Raw genomic sequence first — 13,327 nt, 5'->3', positions numbered from 1 at the left:
TGCATTTGGTTCAAATTAATCTCTACTTTCACAAGGTCTTCTGGCATGCCCTGGGTTTTTAGGATATGAGTGGGCATGGCGTGTGTGCCCTTTCACCTTTTCTAGAATCACAATTTAAACACACAAAGCCCCAAAAGTGAGATTTTACCTTAATAATAACTAAATAAAACAATCATTAGTATTCATATACAGTACCACAACAATACTAAATAAAATCCCAACCAGATATGCTGCAAAGAATTGTTCAAGTCAAGTCAAGCCCAGAGGCCGTAGGACATGCACCTCCAAGCACAGTGGACTTTGCATGCAATTTCCTGTTTACTCATGTAATGTAGAAGCTAATAGAACAGTAAAATAAAAACAAGCATTTAAATTAGTACATCCTCAGCAACAATTACCAATATATTTGACTAGTCTCACTTTCTGTTTTGCTGTAGATTAGAAGAGAAAAAAAAAAAAAGTACCCTATAAACACAAACAATATTGATTTGCAGCCCTATAATGAAAAGTGTTGGGACTTAACCAAGCACCAGAAGGCAGCGACTTCACATCGTGCTGGCCTGTCCTCAGATCGGGCTGATTAAATCAGGGTGGCGATGTTGCTGCAGAACTAATTCACATCTTCAAATTTAAATCCTGATCAGTTAAATTGGTTGCCAAGATATCACAAGCACGGAATTCAATGGTTCACCACTGCACTCCATTTTGTCAATAGGTATGTCTGCCCTACATCTTACAAATAGATTGCATTTGCTGACACCTCATTATAATCTCAGACGCTTCAATCATTTACTGGTGTATTACAAGCACCAAGAATCCTTGCTGAACTTGCTTTAAAAAAAAGATATTTGCTGCAAAACACCCACTCCCTCCTTCTCCATTAGCCCCCTACAGCATTAAAATAGATCTTTCCTTGGCATCAGGAGATCTAGCCGCCTTTGTTTCACTTTTGAGAAAAGAACATGAATGTACTTCCATTCAACTTTCAAATGAATTACACTAATACTATTTTCCTTTTAATGAAAAAGAAATATACAATACATATTAAAACAGGAAATGACAATCCCAATATGCAGTGCCCTCTGTGTGATATGTAATAAGATAGTACTCATTTTGATTACATTGAGCAGATTTAGTAACATTTCTAAAATATGCTATACAAATGTATCACTCTAAAGCTATCTGTGGGGCTATCAGGAGCTACCTAATGTGTTCAGGCCTTTTCAAATCATGCAGAACTTTTATCTTTGAGTAGTTCCAGCAGTGATGAAGATGATATCATACTTATCTTATGGAGCAGAAATCAAAAGCACAAAACAAGGTGATATTGAGTGCACTCAATGTCAACGAAACAAAGACAGCTGGGGGAGGATCACAGGCTGATACAGGAGCTCAGACTGGATGCATCAACATTCGACATGTGCATCAGGATAGCAGCTTCATTTCAGTTTTTACATATTAGCACTAACTTTTTGCAAGCTGCAGAATTTGGATATGTGCCTGTAATATTTAATAGACATGTGCTACCACAGTACATTTGATTAATGTATCTGTGTTTTACCATTCTGTAATATTTAATAATGTGTAGTATGTATTCTTGTAAGTTTTAGTGTATTGCTATATATTGCAAACCTGTTGAGATCCACAAAAGAGAAGGAGGATACTAGGAATGTAGGAGTATGAGCCTTTGCCTTTTCTTACAAAATTACAATCATCCTATTGGAATTATCCTGCTTAACAGTGTTATGACACCCCTCAGAAACAGCTGTGGTGAATCTAAATAAATAATTACAGTTCATTATAATAACAAGCCTTAATTGAGGACTTCTGCTCTAGTTAATACATAGAGAAACAAGTTCATTGCACAATAAGTTTCAATTGCTTTCTAAGCAGTCTGCTTTGATTAGAGTCTCTTTTATTGTGATCGTCCATTTTTTATACAGGGAGACAGAAATACTGTACATTAGCAGACATGCACCACATCAACTTGTTTGGATTCACTTGTTGTCTTGTTTGCATCATGTCAATATTCAATTATTTAAATGTAACACAAATGAATACATACATAATATAATAGTTACATAACACATTATTCTCATATTGATCAGGATAATTATGAATGCATATACACACACAGGCACAATTGACATAACTTGATTACAAAGCAATAATTATAGGGAATGAAAATGGGTCACAATTGTTCAATGGGAATCACGTGGCGTATTGCATGACTCACAAACATATTAGTAAAGATCGTCTGTGTGATAGTGGTTGCACAACAAATTAAATTAAACTGACTTTCGGTCACTCTTGTGACTTGGTTAGAGTTTTTTTTTTCTTTTTTCTTTTTTAAATGACCTGTGATGTGATCAGTATACATGTCTCTCTCGCTTACATTTGATAGTGATTTAAGTAAATAATAAGCTCCTTTGCTTAGTCATTGACTTTTTTTTTCACTTTTTCTTTTTATCTTTGTAAAATGTGTGTCTATATGGTGTTTGGTAATTGTATCTTGCTTTGTGGTGGAAGTTATCTTTAAGAAAACTGCCTTGTATTTGCACAATTCTCATTCAAATGCAGTGGCTCAGACTGCTTTGGTCAAGTGTTGTTTGAAGTTTCCAGATGGCAGAAGTAGTTTGACAGAATATCTTCTAAATTATGTTGAGCCCCCAAGCACAAATGATGAGACTGTCTACAGTGTGATAGCTGAACTCTTTGTGGGGCCTCTTCCTTCTGTCACCAAGATCAATATGTGCTTGTAGTTTAATAGGACTGTCCATTTTAATACAGTCATAAAGTTTTGATGTGTATTGTATAATATTGGCACCAAACAAATCCCACTGTTCATCAACATGAATTATTCACATAAGCGTGGTAAATGTTGACATTTATCCAGCAATGTTTTATATGGTTCAGTCTTTTCACACGTAAATGCAAGTGTTAAATGTGACACAATGAAACGTAAGTTGGAACACTCCAGTAAATATTTGGCTGTGATATTCATGTCTTTGGCTGTTACTAAGTCGTTTCGCTCTTGAACGGAGATTGGTTAGTGCTCCTTATCACTTTTTGTATTTGCTGTCAGTTTGTATGTGGCAATCAATGGCTACATTTACAGGTTTACCAAAAATGATTGTACTTGATATATAATATGATTGTTGCCATATTAACCTTTTATTAAAAGATGAGTTACATCGTAACTAAATTGTAATATTTATTTCACCCATGCCAACAACTGCACAAACACATTTGCTCTCGATCTATCCATAGACACCTTATAGACTCTGTTATTTTAATGCTCTAAATGAATTTTCATTAAATTATTTCTACAGATTGGGCAAGGTAATGCCATGCATCTTCTTGGGAGAACAATGCAACATCACGGAAGCTTCCACAGTCCAAAATCTCACCCTCAAATTATTTCTTAATCAAGGTCAGTAACCTTTCAATTCTACAAAATTTCCTTGAAATATGACATGTGGTACAAATGCAATGCTGTTAAATGATGCATGGTTTACGATGTCTTTTGAAGAAATGCAGAAAAGACATCTGGCTCAATAAATAAAGCTAGTGGGAACTGGCAAAGGAATATTGAAAGGGCATCATTTTAAACCTTCTAAAGTAGATCTGCCCGCTTTTAATAAATGTATTTATTTTATCTGAGTTGCTTAAAACCCTGTAATCCTGTATTGCTCAAGGGAATGTAATGCATTAAGACAAGGCAAAGATAAATAGTAAGATTGACTGGTCGTTTTATTTTGTATGTATCAAACAACCATTTCTTGGATTGAAACACTTAAGGTGGTTGCAATATCCCTGTCATAGGCTATTTTTACCAAATATGTTCATTTTTTGTGGAACTTGTTTCCTTTAAGTTAACTAAACATAAATAAATCCCCTGGTAAGATTTTTTTTTTTTTTTTACCAAATTGTTTCTTTATTAGATCCAGATGGAAGATATTAATTCTGAAGGTCACATGTTTTTGAAAATCCAGTAAGTTGAAAATGTGATTCATTAATACTTATCATTGCTCCACTCTGAGGTCCCTGATAATGTAGCACAGTGAGTATTAATATTTTACCTTCCCAAGAAAAAAGCTTTTTAACTTGTCATTCATTTTAAACTTCAGCAGGCTTAGGACTAGTCTTTTTTTTTTTTTTTTCCAAGAAAATGCACTTTTTTTTCTTAATTTATAAAATGTTCACAAGGTCCAACCACATTTGCATAAGCTTTCTGGTGAAAGCTTAGTAGATTCTGAACACAAATTGCTAGGGGCTTTCATCACAGGCAATATGTCTCCTTGCAAATGTGAAGAATTTACAATAGGTCTTGATCGGAATCAATTACAACTGCATTTGAAACAACACTGCGCTAAGACCAAGGAAGCCACTGGCCATGAATGTGAATCAACTGACTTTGAGAGGAAAACATTCTTCTGGAAGATTTCTGAGGCATGTGTAGCTCCATTTTCTAAATCAACCCACAACCCCCCGCCTCCATCCTTAAGGTTATGACATCTCGCAATTTCTGAGGGCAAATGGCATTCAGGGCCCATAGTAAGACAGAAGATATGTTATTAACTGAGTGAATCAAGACCATTGTGTCTCTAAAATGTGCTGTTTTTGAACGGTGGAATCTTGGGGAATTCTTTGGTTCCTCTTGAAGGAAATGCTAGATCTAAACAGGAAAGCCTATTCCAGCACGGCAAACAAGTGATACTCATTTCCTGTAGTTATACATTTCTCCTTTTCAATGCGGAGCCACAGGTGACAGGATTATACAGTTTCATTTATATGCATTGTGCTGCATTGTACCCATTCTGAAAATCAATGTGGCTTTTGGAAAATGCTTTATATGCCTCCAAACTTCTTGTTTGGCCTAAATGGAGAAATAACATCTCATAAACTTTATAATATTAGCAACTGAGTAGAGGCTTGCCCAAAAAGAGCGACGACTAGACTAACATGTATTGCAATGATGTTTTCAAACCAATGAGACAATGACATCTTATTTAGCACTCTCCCATCTCCTATTTGTATTTTTTCTTCCTTTCGCCAGTTTGTGATTGTCCTTAACAAAACAAACTGCATTGTGTCTTGTTAGTTGTAAGATATTTTTATACATGTTTTTTAATTGCCATGTACATTTTTCTTTTTACTGTTTTTAAATGCCTGTTAGTTGTACTATTTTTATTCTTTTTTTGGTGCATGGACCTCGTGGAGGAATCTTGAAATTTAAATGTTTCGAACAGTTCGAAACCGTGTTTGATTCCCTGAATATTGAAATGACAGAACACGTTGGTCTTGTTAGCTCAGGTCAATGTTAGACGCTCCCTTTTCTCTTCAAAAACATGTTCAAGAAACCTACTGTAATGATTTGATTCACATTTGGATAGAGAAGGAAATAGTCGATGAGCACACATGAGGAATGTGAAGTGTGTGGAATACAACACTTGCAAATTCCATTGATTTCTATAGGATTGGTTAAAGAGGTTTCTGAAAATGGTCTGTGGGGGGGGGGGCGGTCAGAATGAATGAATGAATGCCACTCTGGGCTCCTACATGAAAATAGCCAGTTTTAAAATTAGGAAATTAAACAAACATTGACATTTCTCCCCCCCTTCTGCCATTGTTATGGATGTTGCCTGCTGCAATTAATGACTGAAAGGAATACAAACAAGCACAAGGAGTAGGGAAGTGAAAGCTACTGAACCCTGCTTTTGAACTGTTTTGAATGAGTCATTGAAAACTGATTGCTACTGACCCAGCTTCTGAACTGTGCAACAGGGAGAATACCAATAAACTATTTTAATATATGAAACTTCGCAGTGTGCGCCCAACTCTGAAAGGGAGATGCTTGTAATTTAAAGTGCTGGAAAACACTGTGGTTTAATTGCGGATACTGAGTCCTGCTTTAGCCTGAATGATCTACTTGGTTCTGTGGAAATCTCACAGGAAGCAGGAACTTTGGGTGTATATTCTGTCCTAAGCTCAAATACATTTCTATAATTTATTATTACAGTCTTCTCACAAACCGTATATACAGACACATTATTTTTGTATAGTATTATTATTATTAATAATGTTTTTCTGCAAAATGTAATTTGCTAAACACGTTCACATACAATTGTTCTTCATTTAACTTCAGATACAGTATTTTCCTTGTAATGTATGATTGTGTAATTAAGATGACTTAATTCAGAAAATGTGTTTCTGTAGATGTACAGAAAGCAATTGCATTTTTGTTTTAAAAGATATTACTACTTGCACTGAATATAAATTATGGAATTACTAAGAGAGCCGTATATGGAAGATTCATACTTTCACAATTGCATGAAAGGGGAAAGGTGCCACTGACCGTTATTAAATGGGATGACAACAGTCTTCCTCGCCACTAAACCCGCTCTCTAAATGCTAAGAATGACATTTCCGGAAAAAAACAATTGATTAATGCTATCTCCATAGCACTTGGTTTCCCAATTAAATTGCAGCCATTTGTTGGAAATTCTCAGTGAATTCATTGTGCGGTGACAGATCCCCTCAATCTCCTCATCATTTTTAGCACACTAGTGCCATATGCAACAGCAATTTGAAATTCCCATACTGACATGTCATGAATCTCCGACTTGCCTGTGAGCCATCTGGGCCTGAGAGGTATCAGCAACTTTATACCTCTATTAGCTTTCAAAAATGGATGCCTGATAACCTTTTGTAGTCTTCCAATTTATAATTACCTTACCATCCTTTTAAGTTTAAATGTTTATGTTTTTATTGTTCAGGATCTATTTTATATATTTGTTTGGTACATATGTATACCCCTTATTCACCTAACATGTGTAAATTACCCCTTCATTCTCAGCTATTTAATACAATAATGAAACAAAAGCATTGAACTTAAGGATCAAACCTGAAGGTATTTTCAGATACCTCACAGTCATACTTATCATTTTTTTATTTTCTTATTTCTTTATTTTTCACGATACATTTATTCAGAGTCAGTATTTCTGGCAGCATCAACAGGACGGAAAATTATAGGTGCCCAGTCCCTATTGATTGAAAGCTCTTCAACTGCAGTGAAACTAAGTACACCTCTGCAGAAGTATTTTTCTGCCTCTTTCCCTTTTAATGACCTGCTAACCTTTGGCATAATGTGTGGTTTGTGTGTGTAGGGTTGTGTCTTCATTTTCATAGTGTATTTTAGAATAAGCATGACAGAAGAGTGAAAAAGAAGGTTGCACCCAGCATAGATACCCTGTGGAAAATAATTGCCATGAATGGACAAAAGGCTGTGTGACAGAACCCTAGAAACAGCAGTGCAAAACCAATGTAGGTAGATCTAGTCCAGCTCTTATTTATAATTTATAATCCAGCAGTCCTGGAAGCAAGAGACAGGGATTGCTGTCATACTGGTTAAGGAAACACTTGCTATCCTCTGACCCATGAACCCTACTAGTGCTTGGCCAATTCAGAACTGCCCCATTTTAAAATTTTAAAGTGACTGTCAGTTCTGACATAGCCTAGAGTAAAACCGCTGATGGTCTGATTAAAATATGCTGGAAAAAAGCTACTTTAATTTGGGCCAACTAAATCTTTGCATCAACAAAGATTTAATTAATCACTGAAAGAAAAAAGTGTCTTACCATCAGAGGAAAATGATGAACAATGATACTTCTTTAATTATAGCTGTACTTAACACTTTAAAGTCTAATTGAAACGGATCTCTTTTGTAAACCTACACATATGCATCATGTAGTCAGTATGTATATAAAAAAGTCCAGTACAAAAAAAGTCCCAAAGGGATTTGGAAACAGAGTTAAAATGATAGACTATAAAAATAGGCTCAACTGTTATGAGAGTCTCAATATTAACTAGTTACACACATAATGTTCGCTTACCAAATATTTGGAAGATGTATAGAAAATACTAAATAATTCTTCATTATACAGCAAAACAAAAGAAAAACGAAATAAACAAACAAAACGTCTTACTAAGACATGAGTGATAACTTTCAAAAGACAACAAGAAAGTTTTAGATTTTGTTTGTTATCCATTATAAGCAAAATAGAATACAATAGAAAAACACTTTGAAATATTGGTTTAGATACATTGATCGTATTAGTAAAAGTGTTAGTAATCAAAGATGCATCTTATTATTTACTACCCCAATTCCCAAAAAGTTGGGACAGTATGGAAAATGCTAATAAAAACAAAGAGGAGTGATTTGTAAATGTACTTGTATTTAAACAAAAAAACGTGTAAAGACAAGATGTTTGATGTTTTACCTAATCAATTACATAGTTTTTTGAAGGTAAATGTTTATTTTGAAATTGATGCATGCAACATGTTCCAAAAAAGTTGGGACAGGGGCAATTTAGGACTAATATCGATGTGACAAGTTGAAATAAGAAGGTGATGTGAAACAGGTGAGGCAATCGTGTAATCATAGTATATAAGGAGCCTTCAAAAAAGGTCTAGTCTTTCTAGAGCAAGGATGGGTCGATGGACAGTAGCACAGTGGAATCGTGTTTTGTGGTCCGATGAGTCAACATTTCAAATAGGTTTTGGACAAAACAGCCATTGTATTCTCTGGGCCAAATAGGAAAAGCACCATCCAAGCTGTTATCAGCGTCAGGTCCAAAAGCCAGCGTCTGTCATGGTATGGGGGTGTGTCAGTGCCCATGGCATGGGTAACTTACACATCTGTGAGGGCACCATTAATGCAGAAAGATATGTAAACATTTTGGATCAACATATGCTGCCATCCAGACGTCGTCTTTTCCAGGGACGTCCCTGCATTTTCCAGCAGGACAACGCCAAACCACATTCTGCCCGGATTACAAGTGCATGGTTGCGTAGGCACAGTGTGGGTGCTAGCATGGCCTGCCTGCAGTCCTGAGCTGTCTCACATTGACAATGTGTGGTGCATTACGAAGTGCAAAATAAGACAACGAAGGCCCCGTACAGTTGCACAGCTGAAGAAATGCATAATGGATGAATGGGGGAAAATTCCGCTTGCTAACTTAACCAACTGGTGTCTTCAGTGCCCAAATGCTTAATAAGTTATATTAAAAGAAAAGGTGATGTTACACAGTGGTAAACAGTCGACTGTCCCAACTTTTTTGAAGTGTGTTGCAGTCATCAGAAATGAGTGTATATTTTCAAAAATAAATTAAATTCACGAAGTAAAACATCAAATAATGTGTTAATAATGTGTTTTCAATATAATACAGGGTGAATTGAATTTTCAAATGACCCTTTTTGTTAGTTTTTTGGCATTATACACACTGTCCCAACTTTTTCGGAATTGAGGTTGTACAAAATATTAAATATCAATTAGAAAAAATTATAGTTTGACTTCAGAGAATCGAAGGATTGCCTTGATAGGCCATTCAGAACCACATTCCATTAATGAGAAATGTTTAAAAAGTCGAGAGAACAGCACTTCACAAGTCAAGGACATGGCATAGATTACTTAAGTTATGGTATAAGAGCTGATTAAATAATACTACAAGACACATGCAAGAATAAAGGAAAATAAGTTGAAACTTAACACAGGGATTGTACCAAAGTGACTCACCTGAAAAGCATGAACATGAAATGCAAAATGTAGATCAAATGTATATGAGGAAATAAATTAACAAAACAAATGCATTCTTAAAATATGTGTGTAACAAATATAGCCAGCCCAATATTATAAACTGCTGTAGATCAAATATAAATATGAATATGTTAAAATAACTGTAAAGGTTCAGATACAGATCATTACAGCAACAACAATATAGATTTTTTTTCAGTTGAAAAAAAAAAAAACACTTGATGGTGTTTGCTAAGAAATGTAATAATACAAGGTATTGAAATCTCTTTTTACTCCTTATTTTGTGCTGTAATGTTATAGTATTAGTCAATTGTAAAAACACATTTCAGTGATTCTTAGGTTTTATTTAAAGTTGCTGAAATCAGATTTTTTTTTAAACTACATTTTTGCCTGACTTGTCATGCTCACTCAAATTATTTATAAACTGTGGATCTATTTTTAAACATGGTTGCCTTCCTTTAAATATCTCTCTAGGTGAGAGAACTTGGTAGCACCTCCTTGTTTTCTTCTCCATGACTTCATCTAGCCTTTTCCTATACTTTAATCTTCAGACTAGACTTTTTCAAAATTAGTTTACTGAAGAGTTGCATCATCCCATATGTACACTGCAGTAATCAATCTTTTACATCTTGTAAAAAAAAAAAAATCTGGAAATTGCTGTCTTATTAACACAAGTTATTGTATTAATTAAGAAACAATGTATAGTAAACAATTGTTGACCATAATTCTGTGTAAAGCACAAGCTATTATAAATAACTAGTTGTGTTTATGAAGTTGTGTGAATATTTACATATTTTTCTATTCTGAACAGCAAACATCTAATATATATTGCATGCCCAGTACATGTAGGCAATGTACCTTATATTACCAGTATTACTAGGAACAGACTGTCTTGACAGAGGTTATGTGCTAAGTAAAGAGCATGGTGTGGCATGGTGTGGTTGGTCACATGAATGTAAAAGCAAGCTGCAACCAGTTCCTGCCAATATGGCACATAGATTGGAGGTAAAAAGAGCAGTAAACTGCATAGTTTGCACTTCAGAAAAAAGAAAAAGATATTTATTGAAGTCACTAAAAGGCACAGAAATGTACAAGAGCACTTTACGGTGAGGGGGGAAGGAAAAAGGTCAAGCTATTCACATATTAAATTACATCACTTTTTCACTGAATATAATCGACAGATGAGTGAAATCTACACCCACATAGTTGTAATTCGTTTCAGTCAAATTAAAATAAATTATGAAAACATATGCCCAGCATTCATCAATTTTAAAGTGCACACATCTCCTAGATAAGAACACTTAAACACATTTTTTTTCTTGTGTGTTGCATTAGCATGAAGGACAAAATAAGAACATTCGAGATCAGATCTAAGGTTAAATTCAACATTCAGCCAATGAGCAGAGAGACTTAAAATTTAAAGGAGAGAGAGAATCACCACTGAACTGATAGCATGTCAAAGTCGAGCTCAAGCCTGTTGCCTCACATGTAGGTTCACCATTGTTACAAAATGTTTACACGGCCGTCACGTAGCCAGTCGGTGGTCAAACAGAGGTGTCCACAAGGCAGTTTACTGTATATAGGGAAATTGCATGTACAAGGATATGGCACAGAAATGGCTCCAGTGGCCCTGAGACCAATGCAAATGGTGTAAAGAAGACTGGGGAGACATCGCGTGGAGTGATGAATCACACTATAAACGCATATGTTTCCATTCAGAGGATGTCAGTGTGGTGGCAGTCTGGGGAATGTGTTGATCCACAGTGTATATTCACGACTGTTCATTGTGGAGTTGATGGTGCGATGAGGTATGTGTGATGGTGGGGGTAGAAGTGATCGGGTTACATGGATAAACAAAACTGAAATGAAAACTCTATTTACCTTCTAAAAATACAAATAAACAGATTATATTTGTTTTTCTTTCTGTGATTTCATCGCCACTTGCTCCTCAAAATACCAACCGATGTTAGACGTGCATCCTCTAAATATCGTGATGCACACATTTTATGGTATCTGTCCCTGTCTCCAGTTGTTCACATACTCATGATCAACCTGTTGTGCTGTTGATAAAACCAGCCTGCAACATTTGAATGTGGTTAAAGTCATGGTAACCGGGGAGGTGCGTGCAGTTTCGACACCTGTTGTTTTTCTGATTTTTGTTATGCTAAGAAAAAACTGAAATCACCACAAACTGACCTCTTCATGATACAAGCCCCATGTTTTATTGTAGATGACACCTTTCCTTCTACATTTTCAAAACCGCTGTTCTGTTTCTCTTCCCATGTGCAGCTGGCCTTTAAAACTTCATAGTTGTGTCCATAAACCTCTTCTCTCATGTACTTTTAATGAATATTCAAAATGTTCAGTGCATTATACACTTTATAGGTGTTATCCTCTTCTCAGAAAAGCTGCAGCTGAGATGCAATGGGATTCACTTGTAAGAAGGGAAAATAAGATTGCAAGTGACATTAATAAGTTATGGGAGATGATTAGGAATACATTGATGGCAATGCACTGTTGAAGCTGTTTGTCTGAATGCCCAGAGTACATGCAGAGATGATAGCTAAGAAGAGGTAATATTTTTTAAAGAAAAGTTTGCAATACATTAACATCCAAAAATGCCCACCTACTATATTTGTAAGGACATTAATACTTCCTCATATAAATCAAGTTTATTCTTCCATTCTTAGTTGTGTCTATAAGACCCCATCATTTGGACTGTCAGTGTGTTTGCATACATATTTAAAATAATATTTTTAGGCTGAAAGACACTTCGAGAAGGCAGCAGCAGCAGCTACTGAGGCAAAATAAGAAGACATTGAGCAGGTTGTTTTATCAAATCATTCACATTACTTGCTCCATGTTTTTCTCTTAAAGTAAGCAGTTTTTTTTTCTGGAACCAAGACAGATACTCCTGAACATTGGCATTGTAGCGACGGTAGTAGCTATTTTTAAAGGTTGTGTTGCACATTCTTTTCAGCTGCAGCCTTGCCCTATCAGGACCAATTCAGCCTGTAAGTTGGTTTCTGCCAGGGTGATTTTTTTCTACATTCACTGCAGATTTGTTTGACAGTACCCTTGCTCATTGGAAGTTGAGTAATCAATCACAAATCTGTTGGAATGGTATTGCTAAAATAAACAAACAAAACACACACACAGCAAACAGGTTTTTTTTTTTAATGCAAGCAAGAAAAAATAAACACTCAGAAAAATATACACAATCTGTTAGTGTCTTGAGACTTAAATTACAGTAGCATAGTGAGTGCTAACAATGCTTAACAGTCATACACTGTTTTCTGCACTTTCTTTGTAAGTCACTAGACTGCTGTACTGATTAAACATTCACCAAACATGGTTACTGAGAGAACTATGCTGCTTTATAATTATTATCAATAATAAAACCGCAATATATGTTATACTCTGTAGATGTGAGATACTGTTTGCATTGTTAATGCTGAAATAATAAAACTGAACAATAGTGCTGATAATGTGACCAGGCAAATAAATAGGCAGCTCAAGAAGAGCTCAAAGAGGGCTACTTATGTAAAAACGACTTGTGGTAAAGCAATTAAAATACCCCCCCCCCCCCCCCTTAAATGTATTATCGTTATTTGTCGAGCTACTCTATTACTATAAGATATGTATCGTTGCTGCTGTTCTCCAGGTATAACTGCAGCAAATCTCCAAGGAAAACTAAACATTTACAAAAGCATGTTTTAAGCTTGAACATGA

Source organism: Amia ocellicauda, chromosome 20 (assembly GCF_036373705.1).
Source record: "Amia ocellicauda isolate fAmiCal2 chromosome 20, fAmiCal2.hap1, whole genome shotgun sequence".
Classification (NCBI taxonomy): domain Eukaryota; kingdom Metazoa; phylum Chordata; class Actinopteri; order Amiiformes; family Amiidae; genus Amia; species Amia ocellicauda.
Note: the sequence above shows the minus strand (reverse complement) of the source record.